We start from the raw sequence: 10676 nt of genomic DNA on the forward strand, positions 1-10676 counted from the left end.
TGGAAGAGTTTTGCCCAGAATAACTGAGGTTTTCTGTTGGTTTGTTTTTAATTTTTTTTTTTTTAAGCAAAGAACGTATCCTTTGCTTAAAGTCAGTTTTGTACGTACAAGTAAAACCCACCTGTCAGTCCCCAAAAGACGAAGCATTTGATTTGGAGAGAAAGGAAGCCGTAGAAAGGCAACATGTAAGTTCTGGAAATGGCCACCAAAATGCAAAGTGCATCAAAAAACCCATGCTTTAAAGCAGATTTCTAGAACTGGGAGGTGAGGGAAGGGCTTCCCACTCTGACACAGCGCCTGAGTAGTCGGGGCTTGAGGAACACAGCCAGCTAGTTTCCTAAGCTGTACTGAGCGTGAGGGCCGGCACTGTGCGAATGGCGCCCCATACGTGGTTTTGTTTTATCTTCATAACTTTATGACGTCCCTATTTTACAAATGAAAAAGCTGAACTCGAGAAGCTCAAGTTCACTGCCCACACTAGCAAGCAGAAGAACTGAGATGTGAACCAAGACCCAGTCTGAGTTCAGCAGCTCGGGGCTGGGTGGGATCTCCTGCTCCCTTGCTCCCCTGGACACGCCCCACGTGATCTAGGCCATCGTGTAACTCCCTCAGGGTTTTGAGAGCTTCAGTCTTCGTGCCAACCCCCTTCCTGCCTTCCCAATTAGGTCTTCTGCCCTCTTCCCCAGTCCTCATCCAGTCAGGTGTGGGGGGCTTAGTTCTAGCAATGAAATCAGAAACGTATGCACATATCCTCACCGTTTCTGAAATTCCAGGCAAGTGAACAGGACAGAAACTTATTTCCCTTCGGAGCCACCTTCCAGCCACAATGTAGTTAGTTCACCTCAGAAGGAGAAAGCGTGCACCCTGGGCTCATCGTGGCCTTCAGAGCACTGGAACACGCCTGACCCATATGAGTACTGGGGAGAGTGGTAAACTGCACTGCCGGGCAGCCTCTCTGAACCCAGCTGGTTTCAACCTACTTCCCGAAGTAATTCGTCAGCACAGACCCATGGCACGGCAGAGTGCCCTCACTTTAGAGAAAACCCAAGGGAAAACAGTCTGGTGGTTCCTCAAAAAGCTAAACACGGGATTACCATAGGATCTAGTAATTCTGCTGCCAGGTATATACCCCAGAAGAACTGAAAGCAGGGACTTAAACAGAGAGCTTACACGCCAGTGTTCACAGCAGCAATAATCACGACAGCCAAAAGATGGCAACAACCCAAGCGTCCATCAGTGGAACAGCAGTGTGTACATATGATATTACTGAGCCTTAAAGAGGAAAGCAGTTCTCATGTATGTTACAGTATGTGTCAACCCCGAAAACACGTTTGATGAAATAAGCCAGACGCAAAAGGACAAATCTCGTGATCCCAGTTAAACGAAGTACTTAGAGTAGGCAAATTCATAGAGACAGAAAGTAGAGTAGAGATTGCCGAGGTTTAGAGGGAGGGGTGAGTTATTGCTCAATGGGTAGAATTTCGGATCGGGATGATGGGAAAGTTCTAGAAATGGACAGTGGTGATGGTTGCACAACACTGTGAATGTACTTAATGCCACTACGCTTAAAAATGGCTACGACGGTACATTCTGTGCATATTTGACCACAATTAAAAATAAAGAATGAAAACAATGGTAAAAATGTAAGTTTCGTGTTATATATACATTTTACCACGATTAGAAGGACAAAAAAGAATCTGCTGCTTGCCTAATCTCCCAGGACTGATTATTGACTCAGGGAAGGAACTTAAAAGTCATTTCCATTCTCATTTTAAGGATAAGGAAACTAAGGCTTAGAGAAATGACCTCCCTCTGGTCACAGGGCAATTTAGTGACAAACCAGACCTCCTCACTCTGCTCTTGTGCTATTTCCATTACCTCAAATAACGCCCCCTGCCCCGCAAAGCAAGGCCCTGTGTGTGACACATTCCCTCCTCGCCCAGCAGAACTAGTTTGAGTGGACACCACGGTGTTACTGCGCGTAGCTCCATTGGCCCTTAAATATCTGTTCCATCAATCTGTCACCAAGCCGAAGGTTTCCGCCTTTGGAATCTCTTCCCTTAGTTCCGGCCCGCTCTCCAGGAGACCACTGACTAGTGGGAGGGAAGGCAGGGGGTGCTGGGATCTGTCTCCCCACCTACAGGTGTTTGCTGAGGGCTCGACCCGCCTGCCCCATGTAGCCCCATCCATGAGATGGGCGTGTCTGCACAGCAGGAGGACTTCTTGGGATGTCAGGAGCATCCTGGAACCACAACACAGGCAGGTAAGTGTGGATGGGGGTGCATTTATGACTGCCGGTGCAAACAGAAACGCTTCAGAATTCAGATCTCTAAGCGGTCTCTTTTTCTGCCCCTGGTTGTCACAACCGGGAGTTTTGTTTTGTGTAGAACCGCAAGTTTTGAAAAATTAGAAATTATGTTAACGTTTAAACCAATCAGACGGGGTCATCCAGGAGAGTTTGTGAGTCTGTCGGGAGGTAGCTGTGCTGGCTCGAGCCACTGGGGACCACGATGCCACCCTTGCCCGCTGCCCAACTTTTTCCGCCAGTCTTGCCTTCAAGCCTGAGTTCCCTGCTCCTGGTTCTCAAACCACCATGTTCAAGGTCGTTTCTCGCCACAGCTGCTGCTTGAGCTCTAGCCCCATGCCAGTTCTTGGGCAGCCACAGCCACCTGCGGTCTCTCCCTCCACCCCCTCCCTCTGTGTCTGCCCAAATTCCTCAAGCCCCATCACTCAACGCTCTCCTTTGCCCAAGGGAGTGTCTCTGCTTCCTGGGTTTTCCACGCAAACCTCCTCGCTGCTAGCTAAGGTCTTTCCCCACCAACATCCATGGTCTGATCACTGCTGCCCGAGGTTATCTTCCTACAGCCCCCAATTCTTGACCCCCAAGGTCACCCCACACTGCCCCCTACCACTGCTTGTGTTTACCAGTCACCACAACCATGCTCTTTTCTGCACTTCTGCCTGGGTCCCAGCTCTGCCATTGCCTTAATTTCTTCCCACTACCCCTGCCTACGACTGTCCTGACTGCAGCCCGAGTGCTGCAACTGTGGCAGCCCAAGGTCAGTCTCAACGCTCTGCCCCGGAGCTCTTCTCCCCTTTCCTGCCTGCTGGTTTACCCTGACCCCCCAGCCAGGCCACCCCGTCTTTCCTCCTGACTCACACCCTCATCCCCACTGTCACTGTCGCTGTCGCCACTGTTGCAGGAGCCAGGCTTGCTGCCCTCGTCCTCGGGCTCAGGGGCTCCGCGTGTGCAGAGGAGGCCGGAGAGGATGGGGTGGCGCCTGACAGTGGTGCCGCCCCATGGCATACAGCCACGGACATGGCGACAGCGGGGTCTGAGCCTGCCCTCAGGAGAATCTCCAGCAAGTCAGCCGCGTGGACCTCCACTGCCAAGTGCAGGCTGCACACAGGCTCTGGTTTGCTGAGGTCGGCTGGGGCCTTCTGGAACAGCCAGACCAAGTCTGCCTCTTCCAGGATGGCGGCCACGTGGAGTGGGCGGGGGTCCTGGTAATTTTCAACCCGCAACTGCAGCTTCCGGTCCTCCTCAGTTTCCTCTAACTTCTCCGGGCTGGTTCTTGGGTCGCTGTTGGGGGTGTGTTTGGGGCCCGCGGGAGGTAGGGGTCAGGGGCTCCTCGGGGCACCCAGTGGGGGCTGGACCGGCACCGTGCAGCCCACGCTCTGCCATGCAACCCAGTGCGTGCCACACACAACCTCTGCACCGTGGACGCCTCCCCAGGCTGTCTGCCAAGTGCCGGGCTGCTTGGCCCAGCTCATCCTGCAGGTGCAGGGACTCGGTGCCAGCTGCAAAGCCCAGCAGGAAATCCGGGAAAGGCTTGTGGTGATGAATCACCTCCGAGCGCGGTGCCAGTCCCCATCTTCAGGGGCACAGCCAAGGGTGAGCGGTGCCCACAACAGCCCCGGCCCGCCTCCGCCCCGCACTGGTGCTCCCAGAGTCACAGAGTCCGGACCCCGACAGCCCAGGCCGCTGTCACACCATTCATGCGCATCCACAGCCTTCCTGAGCCGGTGCCCCGGCCGTAGTCGCCCGACCGTGGCCCCTAAGTCTTCTTTTGGATTGGCGTTTCAGCGAGGAGGCGGCCTAGAGGAGCGGGGAAGAGCCTTGCCTCAGTGCCCCAAGGCTGCACAAACACGTGTCGCAAGCTGGGTGGCTTCAAACAACAGAAACTTATTCTCTCCCAGTTCTGGAGGCCTGTCGTGAACTGAAGCGTGTACCCCTAAAATTTATACACTGAAGCCCTGAACCCCAACGGGATGGTATTTGAAGGTGGGGCTTTTGGGAGTTTAGGTTTAGGTGAAGTCATGAGAGTGGGATCCCCACAACAGGATTAGTGCCTTTTTTTTTTTTAAAGAATATTGATTTTTTAAACTTTATTTATTATTTACTTTTTATTTCAGAGAGAGAGAGAGAGAGCACATGAGCAGGGGAGGGGGCAGGGAGACAGGGGGAGAGAGAATCCTAAGCAGGCTCCACGGTCAGCACAGAGCTTGACAGGGAGCTCGATGTCACGACCCTGGGATCACGGAGCTGAGCCCAAAATCAAGAGTCGGGCACTCAGCAGACTGAGCTGCCCTGGTGCCCCAAGATGAGTGCTTTCTAAGGAGAAACACTTGCTGTCTCTCTCTGCTCGCCGCCTTGTGAGGACACGGTGAGAAGATGGCCGTCGGCAAGTCAGGAAGAGGGCCCTCACCCAAACCCGGCCATGCCGGAATCCAGATGTCCAGCCTCCAGGACTGTGAGCAGATACATTTCTGTTGGTTAAGCCACCCATTCTGTGGTATCTAGTTATGGCAGCCTGAGCACAGACAAGGCCGGAAGTCCACAATTAGGGCGTTAACAGGCTGGTTCCTTCTGGAGGTCCTGAGGGCGACCGGTTCCGTGCCTCACTTGTAGCTTCTGCTGGCTGCCGGCAGCCCTTGGTGACCCTTGGCTTGTGGCAGCATAACCCCACCCTGTGCTTCCGTCTTCACATGCCTTCTTCTCAGCGTCCTCTCCTTTTCTGTCCTTTATAAGAACACCCGGAGCGGCACCTGGGTGGCTCAGTCAGTTAAGTGTCCAACCCTTGGTTTTGGCTCAGGTCATGATCTCACGGTTCATGAGTTCAAGCCCCGTGTCAGGCTTTGTCCCATCTGGGATTCTCTCTCTTCCTCTCTTTCTCTCTCTCTCTCTCTGCCCCTTCTCTGCTCGCGTTCTCTTCATCTCTCAAAATAAATAAAAACTTTATAAGAACACCTGTCATTGGATTTAGGGCCTACCCTAAACCCAGAATGATCTTATTATAAGGTCCTTAACGTAGTTACAACTGCAAAGACCCTATTTCCAAATAACGTCACATTCACAGGGATTAGGGATTAGGACTATAGACACAGCTTTGGGGGCCACTAGTCAGCTATAAGCACAAACCAGGAAGCAGTGCGGCAGAGAGAGGCTGTGGGCGGATGGGAAATCCCTCCACAAAACCCCAGAGGAAGCTACGAGTGGAGAGGACAAGGCGAGCTAGACTCCCGCCACCTCCCAAAAGAGACTCAACGCTTCACCCCTGCACCTCAACCCGCCACCCCTCCCCTACTCCCTAACCAGGAGAGAATCGAAAGCAGCTGAGCCAACGCACGGTTTGTCCTGCCTCTGTGGCCTGCTGAAACTGCACTGGTCATTTCAAATGCCCAGGAGAGAGCAGCATCTATAACTTCCAGCCTCCTCCCCCCACAAAGCTTGAAGCTACCGGCACCCAGGGGAGCTTCCGGAACACACGGGAAGCACTCGTGGGAGGAACCCCATCAAAGCCCTTGGTCAGCCAGGCAATGTCCGCCCCCCAATCAGCCTACAGGGCCTGGAGCACCAGGAGTGCCCCGGCCAGGGCAGGCCTAGTGGGAAAGCCTCCTCCCCACAGCCCACGGCAGTGAGTCAGCAAGAGTCCCAGATCTAGTGCAGGCCGCAGGGTGGCCGGTGGTGGGGAGAGGACACTGCAGGCTTCAGTAACGACCCTTTACATTGGCAGGAAGCTTCACGGCCCACAAACACCCTCGCCTCCCCTACCCCCTCCAATCCTCACTGCACCCTGTGAGGTAGAGGTCACACTAAAGTTGTCCCCACTGGACACGTGAGAAAACTGAGGCTCAGAGAGGAAAGTGTCTCAGCAAATACAAAGCAGAGCGGCTCACTGCAGCGTAGCACGTTCTGGACTTGAGTTCTGGAACAGGAAAAGGACCTTAGTGGAAAGGAGGTGAAATCTGAATAAAGTCTAGTATTTAGTTAAGAGCGGCATACCAGTCTTCACGTACCGTGGCTACGTGAACATTGAGGGGTGCTGGGTGAAGGGCATTTGGGAGCTTTCAGTTCTATTGCTATGGTCTGAATGTTCGTGTCTCGCCCAAACTCATGTTGGAAACCTAATCCCCAATGTGATGGTATGAGGAGGTGGGGCCTTTGGGAGGTGCTCAGTCACCAGCGTGGAGCACTCCTGAATGACACTAATGACACTAATGACCTTGTGGAAGAGGCCCCAGGGAGCCAGCCCACCCCTTCTACCACGGTAACGCAGCAGGAAGCCTGCAGTCCGCAACTCTAACGAGGGTCCTCCTTGGGACCCAGGGACGCCAGCACCCTGATCTTGGACTCCCAGCCTCCAGAATTGTGAGGAACAAATTTCTGTGGTTTATAAGCCACCCAGTCTGTGGTATTTTGTTACAGCAGCTTGAACAGACTCAGACATCTATCTTTGCAACTTTTCTGGAAATCCAAAATTGCTCCAAGATAAAAGTTTTGTTAAAAAGCAAAGCTGGGGGGTGCCTGGATGGCGCAGTCGGTTAAGCGTCTGACTTCAGCCAGGTCACGATCTCACGGTCCGTGAGTTCGAGCCCCGCGTCGGGCTCTGGGCTGATGGCTCAGAGCCTGGAGCCTGTTTCCGATTCTGTGTCTCCCTCTCTCTCTGCCCCTCCCCCGTTCATGCTCTCTCTCTGTCCCAAAAATAAATAAAAAACGTTGAAAAAAAATTAAAAAAAAAAAAAAGCAAAGCTGGGAAGGGAGTGGAGTAAAAAAACAGAAACAAAACAGAAACGGTACTTGACTTTTTTCATCTCGAGTTCAGGAGTTCACACTCTTCTGTGGTGCCTGTTGACGAGGACATGAAGACATTGGAACCCTTGGGGCTCCTGAGTGGCTTAGTCGGTTAGCGGTTAGCATCTGACTTCAGCTCAGGACATGATCTCGCTTTGGGAGTTCAAGCCCCATATCAGGCTGCCTGCTGTCAGCAGGGAGCCTGGATCCTGCTTCAGATCTTCTGTCTCCCTCTCTCTCTGCCCCTCCCCTACTCACAAAATAAAAATAAAACATTAAAAAAAATTGGAACCCTTGCACATTGCTACATTGCTATTGATAATGTAAAATGGTGCAGCTGCTGTGGAAATCAGTTTGGTGGTTCCCCAAAAAGCTAAATCGAATTACCATATTACCCAGCAATTCCACTTGTAGGTATAAACCCGAAGGAATTTCAAGCAGGGACCTGTACACCAATGTTCACTATTCCCAATAGTCAAAAGGTGGAAACAACTCAAATGTCCATCAATGATGAACGGATAAGCAAAATGTATATACACACAATGGAATACTACTCAGCCTTGAAAAGGAATGAAATTCTGACACATGCTTCAACGTACATGAGCCTTGATAACATGGTACTAAGTGAAATAAGCCAGATGCAAACAAACAAATATTGTAGGATTGATTCCATTTATGAGATGCTTAGAATAGGCAAATCTATAGTGACAGAAACTAGGCCAGTGGTTAGAACAGGGGCAGGGGGGAAGGGTGAGTTATTATCTAATGGTACAAAGTTTCAGTTTGGCATAATGGAAAGTTTGGGAAACGGAGAGGAGGGATGATTGCGCAGCCTTGCAGACATACTTAGGGCTGCTGAATTGTATACTGTATGGTGGTTAAAGTGATACATTTTGTGCAGATTTCACCACAATAAAAAGTTTTTTTTTTTTTTTTAATCACAAACTGCCCCTTTCTTAACCTTGAAAATGGTCCCTGGGTGAGGACTGGGTGAAAACAGGGCACTGATAGAGAAACGAGTTGCCTCTTGGAGGAATGTTAACACCTCTCTCCACCAACATCCTTAAGGCTCCTAGCTCCCTCCTTGAACCAACCCCCAGCACATTTTCCTTCAGGAAGGAAGGACAGGGTAGAACAGGGAAATTGCCCCACTTCAAATTTAAACCACTTTGAGGCAAGTGGCCACTCAGCACCCAGGGAGCCTACCGTGAGGGGAGAGTGCTCTTTGAGCACCTCTTCCCCAAATCTTTCTTCTCGCTTTATCAGCCAGCAAAGACCCTCCTACAGTACTTTGTAACAGAGTGTATTTTTTAGTCGGGAAAATAAACCTCTTGAACAACCTTTATATATATATATATATATATATATATATATATATATATATCTTATTGATTTTAGTTTGAGAGAGACCGTGAGTGGGGAGGAGCAGAGAGAGAGGGAGAGAGACAGAATCCCAAGCAGGCTCCATGCTGTCAGCGAGGAGCCCGACTTGGGGCTTGAACTCATGAACTGTAAGATCATGACCCAAGCCCAGATGAAGAGTCAGATGCTTAACCGACTGAGCCACTCGGGCGCCCCACACGACCTTTATTTCTTGAACATCCGTTTGATAAAGGGCTTTTAAACCTATGGGTCCATTCCCTTTCCTAGCTTTTTGCTAGATAACCACTTACCACTTTATAGTATTTTCTTGCATACCTGTCTGCTATCAACTCCTACCTTGGAATCCTCCCAAACGAAATACCAAAAGGTATTTTATTTATGTTTATATTCTCAGGTATTGGGTACGCGCTCAAAAAATTTGATTAATCAATTAGGAGATAAGGGAGTGAAAGGTTTAGCAACCTAAATTGTCTTTAGATTGCCCTCACTCTCTAACATCCTGCCCTGGTATAACTAGCCCACACAATGCCTATGAATTTCTATATATATGCATGTTTGTGAATATGCACACCATAAGACTTTTCGGCATGAGCATATACATTAGTTCAGGAAAAACAGATCTATGAGCCCTTCCTACACATCTCTAAGGACATCTACCCGCACTGCAACTGATCTGCATCACTAACACCAAATCCACCTGTAAAGGCCCTTTCTCAAAGGCCTTTGCTTCCAGGAACCTACACCCCCCACCCCACCACCCCCGTCTTCCGGCTGGTCAAGACCTATGCTCTCCTTTATTTTCCTCATCACATATAAGGGGCCTGATGATCTCCCGTGATGTCTGCTTCCTTAATTACTTTATGGATGTAAATCGTCTGTCCTCAATAAGACTGCCCCTACCTGAAGAAGGTAGTTGGGTTCCTGCTACCCATACTTCCTGTGGGACCTTGGGCAAGTTACTTAACCCTTCTGAGTCTCAGAGTAAAAACTGTGGATAGCAACGTCTTCTCCAGGGTGCTAGGAAAAGTGGTCAATGCTCTGGAGGTGCCCCTGAAGTAACACCCTCCGGGGCAGAGGCTATGTCCTGAAATGCGGTATTTCCTCCACCAAACCCGGTTGAGTACGGTTGAGTACAAATATTTATTGAATTTGTCTTTATTACATTTTTTTACTGAGATATAATTCACACACCATAAAATTCACTATTTGAAAGTGTACAATTCAGTGGTTTTTAGTATATTCATGAGGCTCTGTGACCATCAATTCCAGATATACAATTGCAGAACATTCTCATCAACCCATCTCCTTGGCTTTTAATAAATCAAAGTATATCTTGACTATTTGTCAGTAAATATAATTATTCTACTTTATAATTACTAATAGTGTTTATGACATTACTATGTGCCAGTCACTGTTTGGGGTCCTTTATACACAAAAAGTCCAACGTGGTAAGTTTACAGCAGCGGCATCATGCCACGTTACTCATGAAGAAGCGGAGACGCTGAGGGGCAGGAATCTTGCCCACGGCCACCGAGCTGCCACTTGAACCCAAGGTGCCTGAGTCCAGGTTCCTCACCATTCCTGCTACCTCTTCGCTGGAGCATTAAGATTTAACAACCAACCAACCAACCAACCAACCAAAAACAAGCAACAGACACAACCTTTAAGTATGAAGACCCCGTGTCTTCCTCCTTTATCAATCACCCATGGCTGTGATTTTTTTTCTAAACACAAATGAATTGTCCCCTGCTGACCTTGGACCTTTGTGTCGCTACGTCGGCGACACAAAAGTCTGGAAGCCCTGATCCTCACCCCCCAGAAGTGAAGAGTGTGGACCCACAGTACAGGGAGAAGGGAACACACAAACACGGCATTCAGAGATGGGAGAGTCTGGCTATTGGTGATGGCGGAAAGCTGGGACTTCCTGTTCCAAAAAGAACCATAAGCAATGAAATAGTTCTGGAAAGACCAATGGCTTGTTTTCTTTCTTTAAGATGAAATTCAGCAGCGGAAAACCCGCTCATGAATTGAGCAAATGCTCCTTCCCTTTAAGTCATTTTATTCTCCGACAGCTAAAAACACACTGATCTCTGTTTACCTTCATAATACCACCTCCCACATTAAACTATCTATGCCCTATCATTTACAGAGGGGCTGTTTTCAGATAACAGCACACACTGTATTTGATAGAAATGCTGTCTCTGAAAAGTACCATGTG

The 10676-nt window shown here is 49.7% G+C and overlaps 1 pseudogene; it reads right to left on the reverse strand.

Annotated features, from left to right (window-relative positions):
- Positions 1-3112: 3112 nt before the first annotated feature.
- LOC124514193 (NF-kappa-B inhibitor beta-like) lies at positions 3113-10037 on the reverse strand (annotated as a pseudogene).
- Between the last annotated feature and the right edge of the window lie 639 nt (positions 10038-10676).

This window comes from Lynx rufus, unplaced genomic scaffold (genome assembly GCF_022079265.1).
Source record: "Lynx rufus isolate CCGP_SWC_20201006 ecotype Redwood Valley unplaced genomic scaffold, mLynRuf1.p SCAF_2, whole genome shotgun sequence".
NCBI classification, from domain to species: Eukaryota; Metazoa; Chordata; class Mammalia; order Carnivora; family Felidae; genus Lynx; species Lynx rufus.